This window comes from Echiichthys vipera (genome assembly GCF_963691815.1).
Source record: "Echiichthys vipera genome assembly, chromosome: 21".
In the NCBI taxonomy this organism is placed as follows: domain Eukaryota; kingdom Metazoa; phylum Chordata; class Actinopteri; order Perciformes; family Trachinidae; genus Echiichthys; species Echiichthys vipera.
This window is the reverse complement of record NC_139846.1, coordinates 3,938,843-3,950,700: the sequence shown is the minus strand read 5'-3', so window position 1 is coordinate 3,950,700 and position 11,858 is coordinate 3,938,843. Positions and strand designations below refer to the sequence as shown.

At 41.2% G+C, this 11,858-nt stretch overlaps 1 protein-coding gene across 1 annotated transcript in view; it reads right to left on the bottom strand.

The window, feature by feature from the left end:
• LOC310963040 (gamma-aminobutyric acid receptor subunit rho-3) overlaps positions 1 to 11,858 on the bottom strand; it is a gene marked incomplete at both ends in the record, with an annotated part of 34,507 nt that overhangs the window by 10,418 nt on the left and 12,231 nt on the right. The gene's annotated exons all lie outside the window — the stretch shown is intronic.

Sequence of the window (11,858 nt, the reverse complement as noted above, 5' to 3'; positions counted from 1 at the left end):
CTGCCTGTTTAGCTGCTCTGCCTCCACAGAGCAATCATGACCGGACAAAGTTTGAGGTTTCCTGGACGTTTATCCACCAACTGTGACGCCGTTTGGTTGTCTTTTTTCTTTCCTTTTTTTGTATAAATCTGCTCGGCTAATTTTAGGATTTATCCACCACTGCGGCTTCCTGGCTCGACCTCAAGCATCAGCAATGATTCCACTGCTGCCTTAAACATCTCTATCTGTCATTTGTCCTCAGTGTTAAAAGTTGAACAATGAGGGGAATTCACCAGAAGAACGAGCCATCGTGACTGACAGCTTACGGCACTTCCTCACTTCTGACAACTGGGAACTTTCACCTCACTCAGTGTGTTAACATCGTTTGAAACCAATCGACGGCAGAGTGGTACAGTGGTTAGCACTGTCGCCTCACACTGTTCCTGGTTCGAATCCGGGCTGACGTCCTTCACCTGTGCTGCGCGGGTTCTCTCAGGGTTCATGGAGGTTAATGTTAGGTTCATTGAAGACTCTAAATTGCCCGTAGGTCTGAGTGTGTGTGCCCTGTGATAGACCAGGCTGGGACCAGCTAGCGGGTGAAGATGATGGATGATGGCTCTTTCATAACGTTAGCTGATAATTTGCAAACAGTGAGCCGGGAGTCTGGATGAATCAGCTGACGTTATCCACTCAAGACAGGATGTTGCTACGTCTAACAGGAGCTAACATTAGCAGCTAACAGCACAATATATTCCACACGTTTCTATGATTTTTATCAGCACTCTGCAGCGGGAGGATGGAGGCCGACCACAGGTCAGTCTCCGGGCCTTGTTCACGTTAGCCGACTCCATTTAGTATCACTGTTGGCTGTAGGCGGGCTGAAGTAAACGAGTCAGGTCGTGTGAAAACAAGACAACACACAAGGTCGTGTAGTGTGAACAGAACAGAGGACTGACAACTTTAAAAGAGATGTTACTTTAAACTCAGCCCTGCAGGTTGTGCCTCACGATGACGCCGGTTATATACAAATGAAATAGTGCATTACGTTTAAGAGGTACAGCGAACAGGAACAGCCTGCACTCCTGTAATCTGTTGTCATTTTATTTAATTGAACTCTGAGACCAAAATCCAGACCAAGAAAATGAAAAAGCCTTTTTGACCTGTAAATCACCGAAACCCTGTCTGCTGCTCAGTATGCACACACCACACACACACACACACACACACACACACACAAACACACACAGGTCTGGGTCTGTGACCTCCGTCTGGATGCGGTTTACATTCCTGTTTTCACCCTCAGCAAAAAACAAGAAAAAAACCCTGATGTACTCGACAGTGAGCTGTCTGTGAGCTTTTTGTGGATGTAAAGTACGTTAATTCCACTTGAATGTTAGCAGGCCGGCAGCTCTTTATTTAATGAAGTTCATCTGACAGGACCATAAAGCTCCTGCTGCAGCCGGGCTCTGTCCTGGAGTGACTCGTAAAAACAACCCCACCAGCAGTGCAGACTCAACATTTAGCGTAACCCCGACAACAAGTGCTTTCTGGTGGGAAAAACCTGAAACAGAAGGTCACTCTCTCTCTTTTCTGCTTTCCTTTTCCATGTCACACCCAGTCAGAGTACATTTAAGGCAGTTTATAGAGAAACTCGTGCAAAAGGAGGTCAGGTTCAACTCTCCAGGTTTTTATGATGCGACAACAACATCAACATCAACATCAATGTATTTCCGCAGTTTCACATCAAATCATTGACGCTTTTATCTCTGGATTTCATTGAAGGAAGCAGTTCAGTATGTGAGTCCTTCTGCTCCCTGGGTCTCATCGTCACCCTGACCAGCAGCTCAAGGAGTACAAGACAACGGGCCCCGGGGCACCGATGTGTGATATCTCTACACACGAGACACCTTAATTCAGAGTCTACTTTTAGACATTTTGGGTTCCATTTTGGTATTTTGCATCTCTTTCAACCATTTTGTGTCTCTTTGTATTGGTTTTGTATCTACTGTTAATCTGGGGGCGGCTGTGGCTCAGTGGACTAGTGGGTTGTCCTCCATTCAAGAGATCGGGAGTTCATTCCCCAGCTCCCCTGGTCCACGTGTCGAAATGTCCTTGGGCAAGACACTAAAGCCCAAATTGCTCCCTGTGCTGCGCATTGGGGGTGTAAATGTGGTGTGAATGGTTACATTAGATTAGATGGTAAGTAAATGTCCACTGCCATCAGTGTGAATGTCTGTGTGAATGGGTGAATGTGACAAACACTGTGAAAGCACCTTGAGTAGACAGAAGACTAGTAAGGCGCTATAGAAGTACAGCTCCATTTACCATTTTGCCTCTATCTTTAGTCATTTTGCGTCAACGGGGATGCGTCTAAATAAAAGCTGTAGGTGTGGTGGTAGGTGGCGACAGTATGCAACCATAAAAACAGTGGTTGCAATCTACCATAAAATAGAAAGATAAAAGTCTATAGTATGCACAGATAAAGCAGGAAGCAGGAGTGATGAAAAAAAAGGCTAAAATGGGTGCAAAAAAAGAAAAATCACCAGTATGGCGGAAATAAGGTGTTTCACTCTGCTGAGTGATTGGCTGCAACCTGTACGCCTCCAGGACTCTGAGGCGAGCAGGAAAGAAGGTGGCCGACCCCTCCCACCTTAGACACAAGGTGTCACTCTCTCGCCTCCAGCAGGTGGCTGCGGTCCATCAGGACCAAAACCTCACACCGTACAAACACTTTCTTCCTGACTCAACAACAAGGCCCAGGACTCCCACTGACATGGTATATTAATGCACATTTCTGCAAATCTTTAGTTATTATTTTTGAACACTGCACATTTTGTTCTTAATACTGTAAACAAAGGTTGTTTTTCCAACCAGGGATGCAGGCGTCACTGAACACCACACCTACAGGTCTGGATTCAGCACCACGTCTCTCTAAAGGACACACATAGATTTTTTCCACTCTCTGGTATAACTGAATGTCCTGTTTCACTGTGGTGGTGCAGACTGGACGGCCTGGGGCACGCATCGTTCTCTAATCAGCTGATGTAAACATTTGTTGCAGTGCTACTGCTGCAGAGCAGTGCTCGAATTACACCATGTCTCTCGGGGGAGCCCTATTTTTGGGGGGTGGGAGGGTACTGTACAAATGAATGGGCTGCCTACGTGCAAAACTATACTGTCAATCACAAAATACAGATACACGACTAAAAAGAAAAAGGCAAAACAATAAAAAAAAGATGCTAAATGAATAAAAATAGATGCAAAACCACCAAAAAAGGATGCTAAATGAATAAAAATAGATGCAAAACCACCACAAAAAGATGCAAAATGAATAGAAATAGATGCAAAACCACCACAAAACATGCTAAATGAATAAAAACAGATGCAAAACCACCACAAAAAGATGCTAAATGAATAAAAATAGATGCAAAACCACCAAAAAAAGATGCAAAATGAATAAAAATAGATGCAAAACCACCACAGAAAGATGCAAAATGAATAGAAATAGATGCAAAACCACCACAAAACATGCTAAATGAATAAAAACAAATGCAAAACCACCACAAAAAGATGCTAAATGAGTAAAAACAGATGCAAAACCACCACAAAAAGATGCTAAATGAATAAAAATAGATGCAAAACCACCACAGAAAAATGCATAATGAATAAAAATAGATGCAAACCACCACAAAACATGCTAACTGAGTAAAAACAGATGCAAAACCACCACAAAAAGATGCTAAATGAGTAAAAACAGATGCAAAACCACCACAAAAACATGCTAAATGAGTAAAAACAGATGCAAAACCACCACAGAAAAATGCAAAATGAATAAAAATAGATGCAAAACCACCACAAAAAGATGCAAAATGACTAAAAAATGATGCAAAACCAGCACAAAAACATGCTAAATGAGTAAAAACAGATGCAAAACCACTACAAAAAGATGCTAAATGAATAAAAATAGATGCAAAACCACCACAGAAAAATGCAAAATGAATAAAAATAGATGCAAACCATCACAAAACATGCTAAATGAGTAAAAACAGATGCAAAACCACCACAAAAAGATGCTAAATGACTAAAAATAGATGCAAAACCACCACAATAGATGCAAAATGACTAAAAATAGATGCAAAAACACCACAAAAGATGCAAAATGAATAAAAATAGATGCAAAACCACCACAGAAAAATGCAAAATGAATAAAAATAGATGCAAACCACCACAAAACATGCTAAATGAGTAAAAACAGATGCAAAACCACCACAAAAACATGCTAAATGAGTAAAAACAGATGCAAAACCACCACAGAAAAATGCAAAATGAATAAAAATAGATGCAAAACCACCACAAAAAGATGCAAAATGACTAAAAAATGATGCAAAACCAGCACAAAAAGATGCTAAATTAGTAAAAACAGATGCAAAACCACTACAAAAAGATGCTAAATGAATAAAAATAGATGCAAACCACCACAAAAAGATGCAAAATGAATAAAAATAGATGCAAAACCACCACAGAAAAATGCAAAATGAATAAAAATAGATGCAAAACCACCACAAAAAGATGCAAAATGAATAAAAATACACACCATGTCTCTTGGGGGGTGGGAGGGTACTGGACACATGAATGGGCTGCCTACATGCAAAACTATACTGGCAATACATAATGATTCATAACAGGGAATATTATATAATATAATATAAGCCTGGCACAAAGAAACAGAAGAACAGGTCAGACTGAGGCTGCATGCTGCAGACAGACTCAAATGTTGGTCCTCTGAACACAACAGCCAGTGGTCTGAGTAAAAGATCCAAGTGGGAACAAAGCAAACAGACCATCAAACAGCAGACAACATGCACTGAGCCGGCCCCCACACGTGATGTGACCACAGCACTGTGTTGATTAGACACAAGTTATCGGAAATTGTTGGAAAATGTTTACAAGCGCTTAACTATGAGCCTCTTTTTTATTTCATGAACCTAAATATGCAGGACAATATAAAAATCGGGAGAGCTCGTGTGGCTCCTGGAAGCTTTGGATTGATCTACACTGTGAGCCTTAAATGTTCTGGGAAAATAACAGCATGTTGAGAGAATAAAGAAAATGTTCACGTCTGCGTTTGATAAGGAAAGACTAAACATGCTGTCAGTAAAAACAAGGAAACAGGAGGAAAAAGTTGTCCATAGCTGTTCCTGCTCATCCTGTTTCAGCCTCACATTTCTCTCCGCAGCATTAGTGACATGAGTGAGGTCAGTTTTGTGAGTGACAGCCTGACTCTGTGTTTGCAGCAGAGGAAAGAAACCAGAAAATATCCACGTTTAAGAAGCTGGAATCAGAGGCTGTCTGCGGATACCAGGATCTCACTGCACATATTGTTGTGCTTGTCTCTTAATCCAGCTGGACGTTTATTTGTGTAAATCTACAACGTCTCAGTCAGTGAGCTGCGGCAGATTTACCTTAATAACACAATGCGAGTCTTGTCTGGTCATTTAAGGTTGTGTTTTCGGCGTTTCAGAACGAGTCGTTTAATCCCCGAACACAACGCCCGCAGAGGGATCAATTCATGAAGTCATAAGCAGCGTAATGCAGCTTTAATGCTTCTGTCCGGCCTCCATCTCTGATTCATGCTGATTCTTTTGGATTTGACGCTCCAATCAAAAGGTGCAGACGGGTTGAGGGTGTTTTCACATGTCGTCCTTTTTTTAAATGAACCGAACTCTTAAAGTGGACCGTCAGAAAAGTCACTACATCTTCCTTTCACATCATTAACTTCATATGAAAGAGGACTTCTCTCTGCTCACACTACTGCTTTGCATTATGGGTAGTTTTTCACTTGGTACAAGGCTCCTACACAATCCATACTGACTCAACTCGTCAGTGCGTAACACAGAGGCAGCTGGGCCTGAAACCAAACTGTCATGTAACCGAAGCTCTGCTCTCAAAGTTTCTGTAGGTTTTTTCAGCCCACACACAAACACACACACACACGCACACGCACACGCACACGCACACGCACACGCACACACACACACACACACACACACACACAGAGACTGTAGTCCTCTTGTTTATTGCAGAGATTCCAAAGGTTTATACAAAAGATATTCAAGTTTTTATTCACTAAACCTAACCAAACCAGTGGTTTTCTACATTAAAGCACACTTTCAGCAAATGTTTGTTTTACGTCACAGCTAACCTTTTTGGAAACAGGATATTGGTGCTGTATTTCGCACTTTGAGATGTGTTTTTACTGCAGTTATAAGCAGATTTATGTACGGTATAAAATCAGTACATAAAGTTAAGGTACTTGTACTTTACTTAAGTGTTCACTAAATTTATCTGACAGTAGCTTTAGTTACTTTACTTTACTTTGAGTTTATATAAAAATGTAGTGTTTTGTTATGATTTGCAGTGCCTATAGAAAGTTCTGATACCCTTCTGAAAGAGTCAATTTTTTGTTTTACAGCCTGAAATGATAATGAATGAAAAAGTAATAATTCCAGCGTGATTTAAACATTTTTTTGCAAAATGTCTGAAAATTAATTAAAAAATGAAAAACTATAAAAGCAGTGTTGGAAAAGTGATGAGTCTCTTTAAAATAACCATTATAAACATTATCAGGTTTAACCAATCAGCTTCCAGATCACACACCAAGTTAACTGGCCTCCACCTGACATCAACTGTGGTGGTTTTGATTTGACTTCAGAATAAAATCAGCTGATCCTTTGATTTGACTTCAGAATAAAATCAGCTGTTCCTTTGATTTGACTTCACAATAAAATCAGCTGTTCCTTTGATTTGACTTCAGAATAAAATCAGCTGTTCTTGATTTGACTTCAGAATAAAATCAGCTGTTCCTTTGATTTGACTTCAGAATAAAATCAGCTGTTCCTTTGATTTGACTTCAGAATAAAATCAGCTGTTCCTTTGATTTGACCTCAGAATAAAATCAGTTGTTCCTTTGATTTGACTTCAGAATAAAATCAGCTGTTCCTTTGATTTGACTTCAGAATAAAATCAGCTGTTCCTTTGATTTGGCTTCAGAATAAAATCAGCTGTTCCTTTGACTTGACTTCAGAATAAAATCAGCTGTTCCTTTGATTTGACTTCAGAATAAAATCAGCTGTTCCTTGATTTGACTTCAGAATAAAATCAGCTGTTCCTTTGATTTGACTTCAGAATAAAATCAGCTGTTCCTTTGATTTGACTTCAGAATCAAATCTGCTGTTCCTTTGATTTGACTTCAGAATAAAATCAGCTGTTTTCTTTGATTTGACTTCAGAATAAAATGAGCTGCTCCTTTGATTTGACTTCAGAATAAAATCACCTGTTCCTTTGATTTTACTTCAGAATAAAATCAGCTGTTCCTTTGATTTGACTTCAGAACAAAATCAGCTGTTACTTTGATTTGACTTCAGAATAAAATCAGCTGTTCCTTTGATTTGACTGGGAAATATTTCAAAATCTATGTGCACAAAGCTGTTAGAGACAGATCCAAACAGACTGATGCTGTAATTAAAGCAAAAGGTGCCTCCACAAAGGATTACATCTGGGGACTCATCACTTTTACAACCCTGCTATTCTAGTTTTCTATTTTTTTATTAATTTTCAGAAATTTTGAAAAAACTATTTCACTTGAATGTTGTAAGGCAAAATGTGTAAATATATATTTTTTTATGTATTATCATTTCAGGCTGAAAACAAATAAGTGACAAAAGGGTACCATAACTTTCTATTAGCACTGTAAATGATGCAACAGTTCATACAGCAAGTACAGCTGGAATTATTAGTCCATATTCGTTAATGGCAATTATTAAAAATAATCTTAGCGTTGAATGTGTTGGACAAAACAAATGTAGTGAATGTCATAGTTGCATCATGGGAAATGTAGGAAGTTTGAGCCACACTGGATAGTAATTCCGATGTTATACTTTCCATGTCTTTGTGTGTCCGGTTCATTCATGTCATCCGCGTGCAACGCAAAAAAATAGTGACCACGGGGGGTGGCACAGTGGTTACAGCAGTCGTCCCATCTAAAGAGGCCTACGGTCATCGAAGCAACGGCCGCGGGTTCGACTCCGTCCTACGGCCCTTTGCAGCATGGCTCTCTCTCTCACCCTATTTCCTGTCTGTACTATCTACTAAAAAAGGCCTGAAAACTGCCAGAAAATACTACACTATAAAAAAAATGCTATACTACTACAGAGACATTGAGCTTTTATTATGTCCATATTTTATACAGATGTATTTTGCAAGTCTGGTTTTTATGTCTGGAATGATTCTGTCAATCAGAATCAAGTTTGTAGATGGAGCCAGACGAGGTCACACAGTGGGAGCTGCAGCCAAAACACACAAGTGTTTGGAAGAACACCAGCGGAAACACAGGCCCATTAGTGAATCAGTTACGAGCATTCGGCCACATGATGTTTAACTATAAAAGGCCGAGGTGACCTGAAAGGATGTTTGTAGGGATTCATTTTAGTTTACAGACGTCCTTTTAAAGGTCGACCTCGATATAGAAATACTACCTTGACTCACAGGGTGTATTTCAGGACTCACAAAGCAGCTAAAGGCTTATCTTAGGGAAAAAAATCTGAGACTTCTCTTCTGTGTGAAATTATAGCCAGAGAAAATGCCGCAGGAGCCAGACAGTGGTGCTTCTGTTGTCCCCACCCTGAGCGACAGGCAGGACGCCAACCAACCGTATAGACGGAGGAGAGACGGGGCTGTGTGTGAGTGTGCGGGTCAGAGTGACTTTACGAAAGCTTACTTTTCACTCTTTACTACATTTATCTGTCAAGTCCTGAGACTGCAACACAGACAACACCCAAAAACAAGTTCACTCGTTCTATTTGAATGTCCACAGTTGCCGTGGATACACATTACTAAACCTCTATCCCGATTGACAGGTGGCCGTGCAGCACCACCATAAATCATCCCTTGCTTTATGGTCTGTTTGACTCTAAATGGGACCATCATTTACTAAATTAACATCATGCTGTATTGAAGAAGACTTGAAATTAGAGACTGAGACACAAACTCATTAGGAAAATGAAGTAATAAACCAAGTGAGAAGTTAAGGCTCATTTTCTCATTGACTTCTACACAATCAAACTACTTTTTTGAGCCAGTGGCGTCTCCCCCTGCTGGAACAAGCCCCCACCACAGTAAGAGCCAAAAACTGCAGTTTTCCAAGTGGCCACTGAAAAATGATTGAGGGTCTGCTTGATCCATTCATATTTACTTTAATGACAGCACAAACATCTAAACAAACCAACATAAGAAAAGCGTCTTCTGTAACTAAGGCAACAATACATTTGCAACGATTCGAGCGGCACAGAATCACAACAAAACTTCACAAGGTACAAGTAAGCTGCCTGATTTACGCCAGCGAGGCAGAAAACATTTTCAAGTCATTCACGTTTGCTCACGACGAGGACCGCAATGACTTTATCATTATTATGGGGAAGTTTAACGAGTACTTTTTACCAAGGAGGAATATTAAGCCACGAACGGGCATGTTTTAACCATCAGGTGAGAAGGCAGAATGTTTCAAAAGAGCCCTGTATGATCTCTCAGAGCACTGAGTTTGGAGCAACTCGAGAGATTAATATCCGTCGTCGGGATAATGGATAAACAGCTCTCCCGCAGGGTGCAGCTGATGGCAGACCTGACACTGACGCACACATTACAGACTGTCAGACAGTCAGAGGAAGACGTGGCACAAGTGAGTCTGCAGGGAGTTACTGCAGGATCAGTACAGGTGCAGTTTAATCATAAAAGCACGAACTGGAAACCACAACAGTGACAACAAGTCAAGTCAAAGGACAGAAAATGGGGTGGAAATGAGAAGAAATGATAGAGTGAAAAGTTCCCTTGAATTTAAGATTGACACGGGAGCTGATGTCGCTGTCATAAGTGAGGACACGTTTCACACACTCACCCCTGAGAGAACACTGGAGCCACCTGACATTCCTCTGGACAGCCTTAGAGGTGAGCTGCTGTGCCTGGGCCGCTTTAATGCAACAGACAGTCACAAAGCCTACGTAGTACGTGGACGTAGAGTCAGCAATCTCCTCAGCCGACTCTGTTAGTAAGGATGAACCTGGTGAGGCGAGTAGATGAGCTAAAATGCATCACCAGCCACAGTGAGCGTGTTACTCTAAAAACTGAACCAGTCAAATTCCAGTTAAGAGATGATACTGTACCATATGCTGTGCACACTGTCCAGTTTTCTTCCCTTAATGCTGCCAGTGGATTCTGGCAGATCCCTCTGCATCCAGACAGCTGCAAGCTGACAACATTCATAACACCATTTGGCAGATACTGTTTCCAAAGATTACCTTTCAGAATAACAAGTGCATCAGAGATCTTCCAGCAGAAGATGCTAGAGAATCTAGAAGGACTGGAAGGCGCGGCAGTCTTCATGGAGGACATCCTAATCAATGGGACTAAAGCTGACTAAAGCACCTGTTCTTTCCTTTTATGACGTCACAAGGCCTACAGCTGTATCTGCAGACGGCAGTAGTTACGGACTAGGAATTGTGCTGCTTCAGCTCCACAGAGAAGAGTGGAAGCCAGTAGCCTACTGCCCCAGACGTCTATTAGAAGCTGAAACACGCTATGCCCAGATAGAGGAGTGTCTGGCTGGCGTGTGGGCTTGTGAAAAGTTTGATAAGTATCTGTGTGGCCTAGATGAATTCAGGCTTGAGACTGATCCTATGCCAGAATGCCAAATGGTCATGTGGAGAGAGCATTACAGACTGCAGAGAGAATCCTGCAAGAAAACCCAGTAATAGCCCTCATGGGCTACAGATCAGCTTCCTGTGCCACCACAGGAGTCAGTCCAGCAGAACTATTAATGGGGAGAAAGATCAGAACAACACTCCCCACATTAGAGAAGAATCTTCGACCTAAATGGCCCAACAGAAGAACTGTTAAACAGAAAGATGCTGGTGAGAAGGCAAAACAAGCTTTCTACTATAATCACAGACATGGAGCCAGACCTCTTCCACCGCTACGACCTGGAAACACAGTCCTCACCAAGTTGGATCAGGAAAAGGCCTGGGTGACACCAGCAGTCGTTTCCAAATGGTCATACATCATCAACACACCACAAGCAGCCCCAGACACCCTGCGTTCATCAGCTGAGAGTACAGGAGTCATTTCCCAGCCAGCTACTGTTTCTTCTAGTCCGAAGGAAATCACAAGCCTCACACACAAACACCCCTGCACAGACATCAGGACAGTATGGACCCAGAGCTGGATGACTGTGCAGACCAGTCAAAAGGCTCATCCTCTAGACAGACACTAATGTGACCACCATATGGCCTTAGGGGGATTGGGGAACAGAAGGACTCAATTTCTTCAATAACTTAAAAGGGGGAAATGGCATATATAGTTTATATATGAAACTAATGTTGCCACAGCAACGGTAACATTCTAACGCAGAGCAATTATTTCTGGTTTCCTTAGTTACAGAAGATGTTGTTCTTATGCCGGTTTGTTTAGATGTTTGTGCTGTTATTAAAGTAAATAGAAACGGATCAAGCCGACCCTTGATCATTTTACAACCACTATTTATGATTTACACAGAATCCTATTTTATCAGACCATTATTTAATAACTTTTGAATTCATATTACAGGACTACTCACCACTGGGTAAAAGTGTCTACACCAGATGTTTATCTGATAGTGCTATAACTAAATTTAAGGAAGCGATTCCATCTGCATTTACTTTAATGCCTCATCCTAATATTCAAGACTCCTGCACTAACGTTAGTTTCTCTGAAATTGATCACCTTGTTGAAAGTGTTGCAGGCTCTCTAAGAACAACACTTGACTCTGTTGCTCCTTTAAAAAAGAAGATAAT